The following is a 16,691-nucleotide window of genomic DNA, read 5'->3' as shown; positions in this document are numbered from 1 at the left end:
CAACTTTTGGGTGCATTTGTTGCTAAAAAAAATCATTTTGTCAGTCAAAAGTACCAAAAGTGTCAAAAAAGTGTTTTCGGCTCTATGACTGTTTTGAATTTTAAACTTACAATGTGGCATAAAATAACAATTTCTTGAACATCAAATGAGAACTTCAACTTTTGGGTGCGTTTTTTGCTAAAAAATCATTTTGTCAGTCAAAAGTGCCAAAAATGTCAAAAAAGTGTTTTCGGCTCTATGACTGTTTTGAATTTTAAACTTACAACGTTGCATAAAATAACACTTTCTTGAACTGCAAATGAGAACTTTGACTTTTGGGTGCGTTTTTTGCTAAAAAATCATTTTGTCAGTCAAAAGTGCCAAAAATGTCGAAAAAAGCATTTTCGGCTCTATGACTGTTTTGAATTTTAAACTTACAACGTTGCATAAAATAACACTTTCTTGAACTGCAAATGAGAACTTTGACTTTTGGGTGCATTTGTTTCTAAAAAAAATCATTTTGTCAGTCAAAAGTGCCAAAAGTGTCAAAAAAGTGTTTTCGGCTCTAACTATTACTGGTTTGAAGTTTCAACTGACAACATGAGAAAAAATAAAACTTTCTTGAACATCAAATGAGAACTTCAACTTTTGGGTGCATTTGTTGCTAAAAGAAAATCATTTTGTCAGTCAAAAGTACCAAAAGTGTCAAAAAAGCGTTTTCGGCTCTATGACTGTTTTGAATTTTAAACTTACAATGTGGCATAAAATAACACTTTCTTGAACATCAAATGAGAACTTCAACTTTTGGGTGCGTTTTTTGCTAAAAAATTATTTTTTCAGTCAAAAGTGCCAAAAATGTCAAAAAAGCGTTTTCGGCTCTATGACTGTTTTGAATTTTAAACTTACAACGTTGCATAAAATAACACTTTCTTGAACTGCAAATGAGAACTTCAACTTTTGGGTGCATTTGTTTAAAAAAAAAATCATTTTGTCAGTCAAAAGTGCCAAAAGTGTCAAAAAAGTGTTTTCGGCTCTAACTATTACTGGTTTGAAGTTTCAACTGACAACATGAGAAAATATAAAACTTTCTTGAACATCAAATGAGAACTTAAACTTTTGGGTGCATTTGTTGCTAAAAAAAATCATTTTGTCAGTCAAAAGTGCCAAAAATGTCAAAAAAGCGTTTTCGGCTCTATGACTGTTTTGAATTTTAAACTTACAAAGTTGCATAAAATAACACTTTCTTGAACTGCAAATGAGAACTTCAACTTTTGGGTGCATTTGTTTCTAAACAAAATCATTTTGTCAGTCAAAAGTGTCAAAAAAGCGTTTTTGGCTCTATGACTGATTTGAATTTTAAACTTACAATGTGGCATAAAATAACAATTTCTTGAACATCAAATGAGAACTTCAACTTTTGGGTGCGTTTTCTTCTAAAAAATCATTTTGTCAGTCAAAAGTGCCAAAAGTGTCAAAAAAGCGTTTTCGGCTCTATGACTGTTTTGAATTTTAAACTTACAATGTGGCATAAAATAACACTTTCTTGAACATCAAATGAGAACTTCAACTTTTGGGTGCATTTGTTTCTAAAAAAAATCATTTTGTCAGTCAAAAGTGCCAAAAGTGTCAAAAAAGTGTTTTCGGCTCTAACTATTACTGGTTTGAAGTTTCAACTGACAACATGAGAAAAAATAAAACTTTCTTGAACATCAAATGAGAACTTCAACTTTTGGGTGCATTTGTTTCTAAAAAAAATCATTTTGTCAGTCAAAAGTGCCAAAAGTGTCAAAAAAGTGTTTTCGGCTCTAACTATTACTGGTTTGAAGTTTCAACTGACAACATGAGAAAAAATAAAACTTTCTTGAACGTCAAATGAGAACTTCAACTTTTGGGTGCATTTGTTGCTAAAACAAATCATTTTGTCAGTCAAAAGTACCAAAAGTGTCAAAAAAGCGTTTTCGGCTCTATGACTGTTTTGAATTTTAAACTTACAATGTGGCATAAAATAACAATTTCTTGAACATCAAATGAGAACTTCAACTTTTGGGTGCGATTTTTGCTAAAAAATCATTTTGTCAGTCAAAAGTGCCAAAAATGTCAAAAAAGCGTTTTCGGCTCTATGACTGTTTTGAATTTTAAACTTACAACGTTGCATAAAATAACACTTTCTTGAACTGCAAATGAGAACTTCAACTTTTGGGTGCATTTGTTTCTAAAAAAAATCATTTTGTCAGTCAAAAGTGCCAAAAGTTTCAAAAAAGATTTTTCGGCTCTAACTATTACTGGTTTGAAGTTTCAACTGACAACATGAGAAAAAATAAAACTTTCTTGAACATCAAATGAGAACTTCAACTTTTGGGTGCATTTGTTTCTAAAAAAAATCATTTTGTCACTCAAAAGTGCCAAAAGTGTCAAAAAAGTGTTTTCGGCTCTAACTATTACTGGTTTGAAATTTCAACTGACAACATGAGAAAAAATAAAACTTTCTTGAACATCAAATGAGAACTTCAACTTTTGGGTGCATTTGTTGCTAAAAAAAATTATTTTGTCAGTCAAGAGTACCAAAAGTGTCAAAAAAGCGTTTTCGGCTCTAACTATTACTGGTTTGAAATTTCAACAGACAACATGAGAAAAAATAAAACTTTCTTGAACATCAAATGAGAACTTCAACTTTTGGGTGCATTTGTTGCTAAAAAAAATCATTTTGTCAGTCAAAAGTACCAAAAGTGTCAAAAAAGTGTTTTCGGCTCTATGACTGTTTTGAATTTTAAACTTACAATGTGGCATAAAATAACAATTTCTTGAACATCAAATGAGAACTTCAACTTTTGGGTGCGTTTTTTGCTAAAAAATCATTTTGTCAGTCAAAAGTGCCAAAAATGTCAAAAAAGCGTTTTCGGCTCTATGACTGTTTTGAATTTTAAACTTACAACGTTGCATAAAATAACACTTTCTTGAACTGCAAATGAGAACTTTGACTTTTGGGTGCGTTTTTTGCTAAAAAAATCATTTTGTCAGTCAAAAGTGCCAAAAATGTCGAAAAAAGCATTTTCGGCTCTATGACTGTTTTGAATTTTAAACTTACAACGTTGCATAAAATAACACTTTCTTGAACTGCAAATGAGAACTTTGACTTTTGGGTGCATTTGTTTCTAAAAAAAATCATTTTGTCAGTCAAAAGTGCCAAAAGTGTCAAAAAAGTGTTTTCGGCTCTAACTATTACTGGTTTGAAGTTTCAACTGACAACATGAGAAAAAATAAAACTTTCTTGAACATCAAATGAGAACTTCAACTTTTGGGTGCATTTGTTGCTAAAAAAAATCATTTTGTCAGTCAAAAGTGTCAAAAAAGTGTTTTCGGCTCTATGACTGTTTTGAATTTTAAACTTACAATGTGGCATAAAATAACAATTTCTTGAACATCAAATGAGAACTTCAACTTTTGGGTGCGTTTTTTGCTAAAAAATCATTTTGTCAGTCAAAAGTGCCAAAAATGTCAAAAAAGCGTTTTCGGCTCTATGACTGTTTTGAATTTTAAACTTACAACGTTGCATAAAATAACACTTTCTTGAACATCAAATGAGAACTTCAACTTTTGGGTGCGTTTTTTGCTAAAAAATCATTTTGTCAGTCAAAAGTACCAAAAGTGTCAAAAAAGTGTTTTCGGCTCTATGACTGTTTTGAATTTTAAACTTACAATGTGGCATAAAATAACAATTTCTTGAACATCAAATGAGAACTTCAACTTTTGGGTGCGTTTTTTGCTAAAAAATCATTTTGTCAGTCAAAAGTACCAAAAGTGTCAAAAAAGTGTTTTCGGCTCTATGACTGTTTTGAATTTTAAACTTACAATGTGGCATAAAATAACAATTTCTTGAACATCAAATGAGAACTTCAACTTTTGGGTGCGTTTTTTGCTAAAAAATCATTTTGTCAGTCAAAAGTGCCAAAAATGTCAAAAAAGCGTTTTCGGCTCTATGACTGTTTTGAATTTTAAACTTACAACGTTGCATAAAATAACACTTTCTTGAACTGCAAATGAGAACTTTGACTTTTGGGTGCGTTTTTTGCTAAAAAATCATTTTGTCAGTCAAAAGTGCCAAAAATGTCGAAAAAAGCATTTTCGGCTCTATGACTGTTTTGAATTTTAAACTTACAACGTTGCATAAAATAACACTTTCTTGAACTGCAAATGAGAACTTTGACTTTTGGGTGCATTTGTTTCTAAAAAAAATCATTTTGTCAGTCAAAAGTGCCAAAAGTGTCAAAAAAGTGTTTTCGGCTCTAACTATTACTGGTTTGAAGTTTCAACTGACAACATGAGAAAAAATAAAACTTTCTTGAACATCAAATGAGAACTTCAACTTTTGGGTGCATTTGTTGCTAAAAGAAAGTCATTTTTTCAGTCAAAAGTGCCAAAAATGTCAAAAAAGCGTTTTCGGCTCTATGACTGTTTTGAATTTTAAACTTACAACGTTGCATAAAATAACACTTTCTTGAACTGCAAATGAGAACTTCAACTTTTGGGTGCATTTGTTTAAAAAAAAAATCATTTTGTCAGTCAAAAGTGCCAAAAGTGTCAAAAAAGTGTTTTCGGCTCTAACTATTACTGGTTTGAAGTTTCAACTGACAACATGAGAAAATATAAAACTTTCTTGAACATCAAATGAGAACTTAAACTTTTGGGTGCATTTGTTGCTAAAAAAAATCATTTTTTCAGTCAAAAGTGCCAAAAATGTCAAAAAAGCGTTTTCGGCTCTATGACTGTTTTGAATTTTAAACTTACAACGTTGCATAAAATAACACTTTCTTGAACTGCAAATGAGAACTTCAACTTTTGGGTGCATTTGTTTCTAAACAAAATCATTTTGTCAGTCAAAAGTGTCAAAAAAGCGTTTTTGGCTCTATGACTGATTTGAATTTTAAACTTACAATGTGGCATAAAATAACAATTTCTTGAACATCAAATGAGAACTTCAACTTTTGGGTGCGTTTTTTGCTAAAAATCATTTTGTCAGTCAAAAGTGCCAAAAATGTCAAAAAAGCGTTTTCGGCTCTATGATTGTTTTGAATTTTAAACTTACAACATTGCATAAAATAACACTTTCTTGAACTGCAAATGAGAACTTCAACTTTTGGGTGCATTTGTTTCTAAAAAAAATCATTTTGTCAGTCAAAAGTGTCAAAAAAGTGTTTTCGGCTCTAACTATTACTGGTTTGAAGTTTCAACTGACATGAGAAAAAATAAAACTTTCTTGAACATCAAATGAGAACTTCAACTTTTGGGTGCATTTGTTGCTAAAAAAAATCATTTTGTCAGTCAAAAGTACCAAAAGTGTCAAAAAAGCGTTTTCGGCTCTATGACTGTTTTGAATTTTAAACTTACAATGTGGCATAAAATAACAATTTCTTGAACATCAAATGAGAACTTCAACTTTTGGGTGCGTTTTTTTCTAAAAAATCATTTTGTCAGTCAAAAGTGCCAAAAGTGTCAAAAAAGCGTTTTCGGCTCTATGACTGTTTTGAATTTTTAACTTACAATGTGGCATAAAATAACAATTTCTTGAACATCAAATGAGAACTTCAACTTTTGGGTGCGTTTTTTGCTAAAAAATCATTTTGTCAGTCAAAAGTGCCAAAAGTGTCAAAAAAGCGTTTTCGGCTCTATGACTGTTTTGAATTTTAAACTTACAACATTGCATAAAATAACACTTTCTTGAACTGCAAATGAGAACTTCAACTTTTGGGTGCATTTGTTTCTAAAAAAAATCATTTTGTCAGTCAAAAGTGCCAAAAACGTGTTTTCGGCTCTAACTATTACTGGTTTGAAGTTTCAACTGACATGAGAAAAAATAAAACTTTCTTGAACATCAAATGAGAACTTCAACTTTTGGGTGCATTTGTTGCTAAAAAAAATCATTTTGTCAGTCAAAAGTACCAAAAGTGTCAAAAAAGCGTTTTCGGCTCTATGACTGTTTTGAATTTTAAACTTACAATGTGGCATAAAATAACAATTTCTTGAACATCAAATGAGAACTTCAACTTTTGGGTGCGTTTTTTGCTAAAAAATCATTTTGTCAGTCAAAAGTGCCAAAAATGTCAAAAAAGCGTTTTCGGCTCTATGACTGTTTTGAATTTTAAACTTACAACGTTGCATAAAATAACACTTTCTTGAACTGCAAATGAGAACTTTGACTTTTGGGTGCATTTGTTTCTAAAAAAAATCATTTTGTCAGTCAAAAGTGCCAAAAGTGTCAAAAAAGTGTTTTCGGCTCTCACTATTATTGGTTTGAAGTTTCAACTGACAACATGAGAAAAAATAAAACTTTCTTGAACATCAAATGAGAACTTCAACTTTTGGGTGCATTTGTTTCTAAAAAAAATCATTTTGTCACTCAAAAGTACCAAAAGTGTCAAAAAAGTGTTTTCGGCTCTAACTATTACTGGTTTGAAATTTCAACTGACAACATGAGAAAAAATAAAACTTTCTTGAACATCAAATGAGAACTTCAACTTTTGGGTGCATTTGTTGCTAAAAAAAATCATTTTGTCAGTCAAAAGTACCAAAAGTGTCAAAAAAGCGTTTTCGGCTCTAACTATTACTGGTTTGAAATTTCAACTGACAACATAAGAAAAAATAAAACTTTCTTGAACATCAAATGAGAACTTCAACTTTTGGGTGCATTTGTTGCTAAAAAAAATCATTTTGTCAGTCAAAAGTACCAAAAGTGTCAAAAAAGTGTTTTCGGCTCTATGACTGTTTTGAATTTTAAACTTACAATGTGGCATAAAATAACAATTTCTTGAACATCAAATGAGAACTTCAACTTTTGGGTGCGTTTTTTGCTAAAAAATCATTTTGTCAGTCAAAAGTGCCAAAAATGTCAAAAAAGTGTTTTCGGCTCTATGACTGTTTTGAATTTTAAACTTACAACATTGCATAAAATAACACTTTCTTGAACTGCAAATGAGAACTTTGACTTTTGGGTGCGTTTTTTGCTAAAAAATCATTTTGTCAGTCAAAAGTGCCAAAAATGTCGAAAAAAGCATTTTCGGCTCTATGACTGTTTTGAATTTTAAACTTACAACGTTGCATAAAATAACACTTTCTTGAACTGCAAATGAGAACTTTGACTTTTGGGTGCATTTGTTTCTAAAAAAAATCATTTTGTCAGTCAAAAGTGCCAAAAGTGTCAAAAAAGTGTTTTCGGCTCTAACTATTACTGGTTTGAAGTTTCAACTGACAACATGAGAAAAAATAAAACTTTCTTGAACATCAAATGAGAACTTCAACTTTTGGGTGCATTTGTTGCTAAAAGAAAATCATTTTGTCAGTCAAAAGTACCAAAAGTGTCAAAAAAGCGTTTTCGGCTCTATGACTGTTTTGAATTTTAAACTTACAATGTGGCATAAAATAACACTTTCTTGAACATCAAATGAGAACTTCAACTTTTGGGTGCGTTTTTTGCTAAAAAATTATTTTTTCAGTCAAAAGTGCCAAAAATGTCAAAAAAGCGTTTTCGGCTCTATGACTGTTTTGAATTTTAAACTTACAACGTTGCATAAAATAACACTTTCTTGAACTGCAAATGAGAACTTCAACTTTTGGGTGCATTTGTTTAAAAAAAAATCATTTTGTCAGTCAAAAGTGCCAAAAGTGTCAAAAAAGTGTTTTCGGCTCTAACTATTACTGGTTTGAAGTTTCAACTGACAACATGAGAAAATATAAAACTTTCTTGAACATCAAATGAGAACTTAAACTTTTGGGTGCATTTGTTGCTAAAAAAAATCATTTTGTCAGTCAAAAGTGCCAAAAATGTCAAAAAAGCGTTTTCGGCTCTATGACTGTTTTGAATTTTAAACTTACAAAGTTGCATAAAATAACACTTTCTTGAACTGCAAATGAGAACTTCAACTTTTGGGTGCATTTGTTTCTAAACAAAATCATTTTGTCAGTCAAAAGTGTCAAAAAAGCGTTTTTGGCTCTATGACTGATTTGAATTTTAAACTTACAATGTGGCATAAAATAACAATTTCTTGAACATCAAATGAGAACTTCAACTTTTGGGTGCGTTTTCTTCTAAAAAATCATTTTGTCAGTCAAAAGTGCCAAAAGTGTCAAAAAAGCGTTTTCGGCTCTATGACTGTTTTGAATTTTAAACTTACAATGTGGCATAAAATAACACTTTCTTGAACATCAAATGAGAACTTCAACTTTTGGGTGCATTTGTTTCTAAAAAAAATCATTTTGTCAGTCAAAAGTGCCAAAAGTGTCAAAAAAGTGTTTTCGGCTCTAACTATTACTGGTTTGAAGTTTCAACTGACAACATGAGAAAAAATAAAACTTTCTTGAACGTCAAATGAGAACTTCAACTTTTGGGTGCATTTGTTGCTAAAACAAATCATTTTGTCAGTCAAAAGTACCAAAAGTGTCAAAAAAGCGTTTTCGGCTCTATGACTGTTTTGAATTTTAAACTTACAATGTGGCATAAAATAACAATTTCTTGAACATCAAATGAGAACTTCAACTTTTGGGTGCGATTTTTGCTAAAAAATCATTTTGTCAGTCAAAAGTGCCAAAAATGTCAAAAAAGCGTTTTCGGCTCTATGACTGTTTTGAATTTTAAACTTACAACGTTGCATAAAATAACACTTTCTTGAACTGCAAATGAGAACTTCAACTTTTGGGTGCATTTGTTTCTAAAAAAAATCATTTTGTCAGTCAAAAGTGCCAAAAGTTTCAAAAAAGATTTTTCGGCTCTAACTATTACTGGTTTGAAGTTTCAACTGACAACATGAGAAAAAATAAAACTTTCTTGAACATCAAATGAGAACTTCAACTTTTGGGTGCATTTGTTTCTAAAAAAAATCATTTTGTCACTCAAAAGTGCCAAAAGTGTCAAAAAAGTGTTTTCGGCTCTAACTATTACTGGTTTGAAATTTCAACTGACAACATGAGAAAAAATAAAACTTTCTTGAACATCAAATGAGAACTTCAACTTTTGGGTGCATTTGTTACTAAAAAAAATTATTTTGTCAGTCAAGAGTACCAAAAGTGTCAAAAAAGCGTTTTCGGCTCTAACTATTACTGGTTTGAAATTTCAACAGACAACATGAGAAAAAATAAAACTTTCTTGAACATCAAATGAGAACTTCAACTTTTGGGTGCATTTGTTGCTAAAAAAAATCATTTTGTCAGTCAAAAGTACCAAAAGTGTCAAAAAAGTGTTTTCGGCTCTATGACTGTTTTGAATTTTAAACTTACAATGTGGCATAAAATAACAATTTCTTGAACATCAAATGAGAACTTCAACTTTTGGGTGCGTTTTTTGCTAAAAAATCATTTTGTCAGTCAAAAGTGCCAAAAATGTCAAAAAAGCGTTTTCGGCTCTATGACTGTTTTGAATTTTAAACTTACAACGTTGCATAAAATAACACTTTCTTGAACTGCAAATGAGAACTTTGACTTTTGGGTGCGTTTTTTGCTAAAAAAATCATTTTGTCAGTCAAAAGTGCCAAAAATGTCGAAAAAAGCATTTTCGGCTCTATGACTGTTTTGAATTTTAAACTTACAACGTTGCATAAAATAACACTTTCTTGAACTGCAAATGAGAACTTTGACTTTTGGGTGCATTTGTTTCTAAAAAAAATCATTTTGTCAGTCAAAAGTGCCAAAAGTGTCAAAAAAGTGTTTTCGGCTCTAACTATTACTGGTTTGAAGTTTCAACTGACAACATGAGAAAAAATAAAACTTTCTTGAACATCAAATGAGAACTTCAACTTTTGGGTGCATTTGTTGCTAAAAGAAAATCATTTTGTCAGTCAAAAGTACCAAAAGTGTCAAAAAAGCGTTTTCGGCTCTATGACTGTTTTGAATTTTAAACTTACAATGTGGCATAAAATAACACTTTCTTGAACATCAAATGAGAACTTCAACTTTTGGGTGCGTTTTTTGCTAAAAATCATTTTGTCAGTCAAAAGTGCCAAAAATGTCAAAAAAGCGTTTTCGGCTCTATGATTGTTTTGAATTTTAAACTTACAACATTGCATAAAATAACACTTTCTTGAACTGCAAATGAGAACTTCAACTTTTGGGTGCATTTGTTTCTAAAAAAAATCATTTTGTCAGTCAAAAGTGTCAAAAAAGCGTTTTCGGCTCTATGACTGTTTTGAATTTTAAACTTACAATGTGGCATAAAATAACAATTTCTTGAACATCAAATGAGAACTTCAACTTTTGGGTGCGTTTTTTTCTAAAAAATCATTTTGTCAGTCAAAAGTGCCAAAAGTGTCAAAAAAGCGTTTTAGGCTCTATGACTGTTTTGAATTTTAAACTTACAATGTGGCATAAAATAACACTTTCTTGAACATCAAATGAGAACTTCAACTTTTGGGTGCATTTGTTTCTAAAAAAAAATCATTTTGTCAGTCAAAAGTGCCAAAAGTTTCAAAAAAGATTTTTCGGCTCTAACTATTACTGGTTTGAAGTTTCAACTGACAACATGAGAAAAAATAAAACTTTCTTGAACATCAAATGAGAACTTCAACTTTTGGGTGCATTTGTTTCTAAAAAAAATCATTTTGTCACTCAAAAGTGCCAAAAGTGTCAAAAAAGTGTTTTCGGCTCTAACTATTACTGGTTTGAAATTTCAACTGACAACATGAGAAAAAATAAAACTTTCTTGAACATCAAATGAGAACTTCAACTTTTGGGTGCATTTGTTGCTAAAAAAAATTATTTTGTCAGTCAAAAGTACCAAAAGTGTCAAAAAAGCGTTTTCGGCTCTAACTATTACTGGTTTGAAATTTCAACAGACAACATGAGAAAAAATAAAACTTTCTTGAACATCAAATGAGAACTTCAACTTTTGGGTGCATTTGTTGCTAAAAAAAATCATTTTGTCAGTCAAAAGTACCAAAAGTGTCAAAAAAGTGTTTTCGGCTCTATGACTGTTTTGAATTTTAAACTTACAATGTGGCATAAAATAACAATTTCTTGAACATCAAATGAGAACTTCAACTTTTGGGTGCGTTTTTTGCTAAAAAATCATTTTGTCAGTCAAAAGTGCCAAAAATGTCAAAAAAGCGTTTTCGGCTCTATGACTGTTTTGAATTTTAAACTTACAACGTTGCATAAAATAACACTTTCTTGAACTGCAAATGAGAACTTTGACTTTTGGGTGCGTTTTTTGCTAAAAAAATCATTTTGTCAGTCAAAAGTGCCAAAAATGTCGAAAAAAGCATTTTCGGCTCTATGACTGTTTTGAATTTTAAACTTACAACGTTGCATAAAATAACACTTTCTTGAACTGCAAATGAGAACTTTGACTTTTGGGTGCATTTGTTTCTAAAAAAAATCATTTTGTCAGTCAAAAGTGCCAAAAGTGTCAAAAAAGTGTTTTCGGCTCTAACTATTACTGGTTTGAAGTTTCAACTGACAACATGAGAAAAAATAAAACTTTCTTGAACATCAAATGAGAACTTCAACTTTTGGGTGCATTTGTTGCTAAAAGAAAATCATTTTGTCAGTCAAAAGTACCAAAAGTGTCAAAAAAGCGTTTTCGGCTCTATGACTGTTTTGAATTTTAAACTTACAATGTGGCATAAAATAACACTTTCTTGAACATCAAATGAGAACTTCAACTTTTGGGTGCGTTTTTTGCTAAAAATCATTTTGTCAGTCAAAAGTGCCAAAAATGTCAAAAAAGCGTTTTCGGCTCTATGATTGTTTTGAATTTTAAACTTACAACATTGCATAAAATAACACTTTCTTGAACTGCAAATGAGAACTTCAACTTTTGGGTGCATTTGTTTCTAAAAAAAATCATTTTGTCAGTCAAAAGTGTCAAAAAAGCGTTTTCGGCTCTATGACTGTTTTGAATTTTAAACTTACAATGTGGCATAAAATAACAATTTCTTGAACATCAAATGAGAACTTCAACTTTTGGGTGCATTTTTTTCTAAAAAATCATTTTGTCAGTCAAAAGTGCCAAAAGTGTCAAAAAAGCGTTTTAGGCTCTATGACTGTTTTGAATTTTAAACTTACAATGTGGCATAAAATAACACTTTCTTGAACATCAAATGAGAACTTCAACTTTTGGGTGCATTTGTTTCTAAAAAAAAATCATTTTGTCAGTCAAAAGTGCCAAAAGTTTCAAAAAAGATTTTTCGGCTCTAACTATTACTGGTTTGAAGTTTCAACTGACAACATGAGAAAAAATAAAACTTTCTTGAACATCAAATGAGAACTTCAACTTTTGGGTGCATTTGTTTCTAAAAAAAATCATTTTGTCACTCAAAAGTGCCAAAAGTGTCAAAAAAGTGTTTTCGGCTCTAACTATTACTGGTTTGAAATTTCAACTGACAACATGAGAAAAAATAAAACTTTCTTGAACATCAAATGAGAACTTCAACTTTTGGGTGCATTTGTTGCTAAAAAAAATTATTTTGTCAGTCAAAAGTACCAAAAGTGTCAAAAAAGCGTTTTCGGCTCTAACTATTACTGGTTTGAAATTTCAACTGACAACATGAGAAAAAATAAAACTTTCTTGAACATCAAATGAGAACTTCAACTTTTGGGTGCATTTGTTGCTAAAAAAAATCATTTTGTCAGTCAAAAGTACCAAAAGTGTCAAAAAAGTGTTTTCGGCTCTATGACTGTTTTGAATTTTAAACTTACAATGTGGCATAAAATAACAATTTCTTGAACATCAAATGAGAACTTCAACTTTTGGGTGCGTTTTTTGCTAAAAAATCATTTTGTCAGTCAAAAGTGCCAAAAATGTCAAAAAAGCGTTTTCGGCTCTATGACTGTTTTGAATTTTAAACTTACAACGTTGCATAAAATAACACTTTCTTGAACTGCAAATGAGAACTTTGACTTTTGGGTGCGTTTTTTGCTAAAAAAATCATTTTGTCAGTCAAAAGTGCCAAAAATGTCGAAAAAAGCATTTTCGGCTCTATGACTGTTTTGAATTTTAAACTTACAACTTTGCATAAAATAACACTTTCTTGAACTGCAAATGAGAACTTCAACTTTTGGGTGCATTTGTTTCTAAAAAAAATCATTTTGTCAGTCAAAAGTGCCAAAAGTGTCAAAAAAGTGTTTTCGGCTCTATGACTGTTTTGAATTTTAAACTTACAATGTGGCATAAAATAACACTTTCTTGAACATCAAATGAGAACTTCAACTTTTAGGTGCATTTGTTTCTAAAAAAAATCATTTTGTCAGTCAAAAGTGCCAAAAGTGTCAAAAAAGTGTTTTCGGCTCTAACTATTACTGGTTTGAAGTTTCAACTGACAACATGAGAAAAAATAAAACTTTCTTGAACATCAAATGAGAACTTCAACTTTTGGGTGCATTTGTTGCTAAAAGAAAATCATTTTGTCAGTCAAAAGTACCAAAAGTGTCAAAAAAGCGTTTTCGGCTCTATGACTGTTTTGAATTTTAAACTTACAATGTGGCATAAAATAACACTTTCTTGAACATCAAATGAGAACTTCAACTTTTGGGTGCGTTTTTTGCTAAAAATCATTTTGTCAGTCAAAAGTGCCAAAAATGTCAAAAAAGCGTTTTCGGCTCTATGATTGTTTTGAATTTTAAACTTACAACATTGCATAAAATAACACTTTCTTGAACTGCAAATGAGAACTTCAACTTTTGGGTGCATTTGTTTCTAAAAAAAATCATTTTGTCAGTCAAAAGTGTCAAAAAAGCGTTTTCGGCTCTATGACTGTTTTGAATTTTAAACTTACAATGTGGCATAAAATAACAATTTCTTGAACATCAAATGAGAACTTCAACTTTTGGGTGCATTTGTTTCTAAAAAAAAATCATTTTGTCAGTCAAAAGTGCCAAAAGTTTCAAAAAAGATTTTTCGGCTCTAACTATTACTGGTTTGAAGTTTCAACTGACAACATGAGAAAAAATAAAACTTTCTTGAACATCAAATGAGAACTTCAACTTTTGGGTGCATTTGTTTCTAAAAAAAATCATTTTGTCACTCAAAAGTGCCAAAAGTGTCAAAAAAGTGTTTTCGGCTCTAACTATTACTGGTTTGAAATTTCAACTGACAACATGAGAAAAAATAAAACTTTCTTGAACATCAAATGAGAACTTCAACTTTTGGGTGCATTTGTTGCTAAAAAAAATTATTTTGTCAGTCAAAAGTACCAAAAGTGTCAAAAAAGCGTTTTCGGCTCTAACTATTACTGGTTTGAAATTTCAACTGACAACATGAGAAAAAATAAAACTTTCTTGAACATCAAATGAGAACTTCAACTTTTGGGTGCATTTGTTGCTAAAAAAAATCATTTTGTCAGTCAAAAGTACCAAAAGTGTCAAAAAAGTGTTTTCGGCTCTATGACTGTTTTGAATTTTAAACTTACAATGTGGCATAAAATAACAATTTCTTGAACATCAAATGAGAACTTCAACTTTTGGGTGCGTTTTTTGCTAAAAAATCATTTTGTCAGTCAAAAGTGCCAAAAATGTCAAAAAAGCGTTTTCGGCTCTATGACTGTTTTGAATTTTAAACTTACAACGTTGCATAAAATAACACTTTCTTGAACTGCAAATGAGAACTTTGACTTTTGGGTGCGTTTTGCTAAAAAATCATTTTGTCAGTCAAAAGTGCCAAAAATGTCGAAAAAAGCATTTTCGGCTCTATGACTGTTTTGAATTTTAAACTTACAACTTTGCATAAAATAACACTTTCTTGAACTGCAAATGAGAACTTCAACTTTTGGGTGCATTTGTTTCTAAAAAAAATCATTTTGTCAGTCAAAAGTGCCAAAAGTGTCAAAAAAGTGTTTTCGGCTCTATGACTGTTTTGAATTTTAAACTTACAATGTGGCATAAAATAACACTTTCTTGAACATCAAATGAGAACTTCAACTTTTAGGTGCATTTGTTTCTAAAAAAAATCATTTTGTCAGTCAAAAGTGCCAAAAGTGTCAAAAAAGTGTTTTCGGCTCTAACTATTACTGGTTTGAAGTTTCAACTGACAACATGAGAAAAAATAAAACTTTCTTGAACATCAAATGAGAACTTCAACTTTTGGGTGCATTTGTTTCTAAAAAAAATCATTTTGTCAGTCAAAAGTGCCAAAAGTGTCAAAAAAGTGTTTTCGGCTCTAACTATTACTGGTTTGAAGTTTCAACTGACAACATGAGAAAAAATAAAACTTTCTTGAACATCAAATGAGAACTTCAACTTTTGGGTGCATTTGTTGCTAAAAAAAATCATTTTGTCAGTCAAAAGTGCCAAAAGTCTCAAAAAAGCGTTTTCGGCTCTATGACTGTTTTGAATTTTAAACTTACAATGTGGCATAAAATAACACTTTCTTGAACATCAAATGAGAACCTCAACTTTTGGGTGCGTTTTTTGCTAAAAAATCATTTTGTCAGTCAAAAGTGCCAAAAATGTCAAAAAAGCGTTTTCGGCTCTATGACTGTTTTGAATTTTAAACTTACAACGTTGCATAAAATAACACTTTCTTGAACATCAAATGAGAACTTCAACTTTTGGGTGCATTTGTTTCTAAAAAAAAACATTTTGTCAGTCAAAAGTGCCAAAAGTGTCAAAAAAGTGTTTTCGGCTCTAACTATTACTGTTTTGAAGTTTCAACTGACAACATGAGAAAAATTAAAACTTTCTTGAATATCAAATGAGAACTTCAACTTTTGGGTGCATTTGTTTCTAAAAAAAATCATTTTGTCAGTCAAAAGTGCCAAAAGTGTCAAAAAAGTGTTTTCGGCTCTAACTATTACTGGTTTGAAGTTTCAACTGACAACATGAGAAAAAATAAAACTTTCTTGAACATCAAATGAGAACTTCAACTTTTGGGTGCATTTGTTGCTAAAAAAAATCATTTTGTCAGTCAAAAGTGCCAAAAGTCTCAAAAAAGCGTTTTCGGCTCTATGACTGTTTTGAATTTTAAACTTACAATGTGGCATAAAATAACAATTTCTTGAACATCAAATGAGAACCTCAACTTTTGGGTGCGTTTTTTGCTAAAAAATCATTTTGTCAGTCTAAAGTGCCAAAAATGTCAAAAAAGCGTTTTCGGCTCTATGACTGTTTTGAATTTTAAACTTACAACGTTGCATAAAATAACACTTTCTTGAACTGCAAATGAGAACTTCAACTCTTGGGTGCATTTGTTTCTAAAAAAAATCATTTTGTCAGTCAAAAGTGTCAAAAAAGTGTTTTCGGCTCTAACTATTACTGGTTTGAAGTTTCAACTGACAACATGAGAAAAAATAAAACTTTCTTGAACGTCAAATGAGAACTTCAACTTTTGGGTGCATTTGTTGCTAAAACAAATCATTTTGTCAGTCAAAAGTACCAAAAGTGTCAAAAAAGCGTTTTCGGCTCTATGACTGTTTTGAATTTTAAACTTACAATGTGGCATAAAATACCAATTTCTTGAACATCAAATGAGAACTTCAACTTTTGGGTGCGTTTTTTGCTAAAAATCATTTTGTCAGTCAAAAGTGCCAAAAATGTCAAAAAAGCGTTATCGGCTCTATGACTGTTTTGAATTTTAAACTTACAACGTTGCATAAAATAACACTTTCTTGAACTGCAAATGAGAATTTCAACTTTTGGGTGCATTTGTTTCTAAAAAAAATCATTTTGTCAGTCAAAAGTGCCAAAAGTGTCAAAAAAGATTTTTCGGCTCTAACTATTACTGGTTTGAAGTTTCAACT

Source organism: Oryzias latipes, chromosome 4 (assembly GCF_053564925.1).
Source record: "Oryzias latipes strain Hd-rR chromosome 4, Olatipes_Hd-rR_3.1".
Classification (NCBI taxonomy): domain Eukaryota; kingdom Metazoa; phylum Chordata; class Actinopteri; order Beloniformes; family Adrianichthyidae; genus Oryzias; species Oryzias latipes.
The sequence above is the reverse complement of the archived record's forward strand: the minus strand, read 5'-3'. Positions refer to the sequence as shown.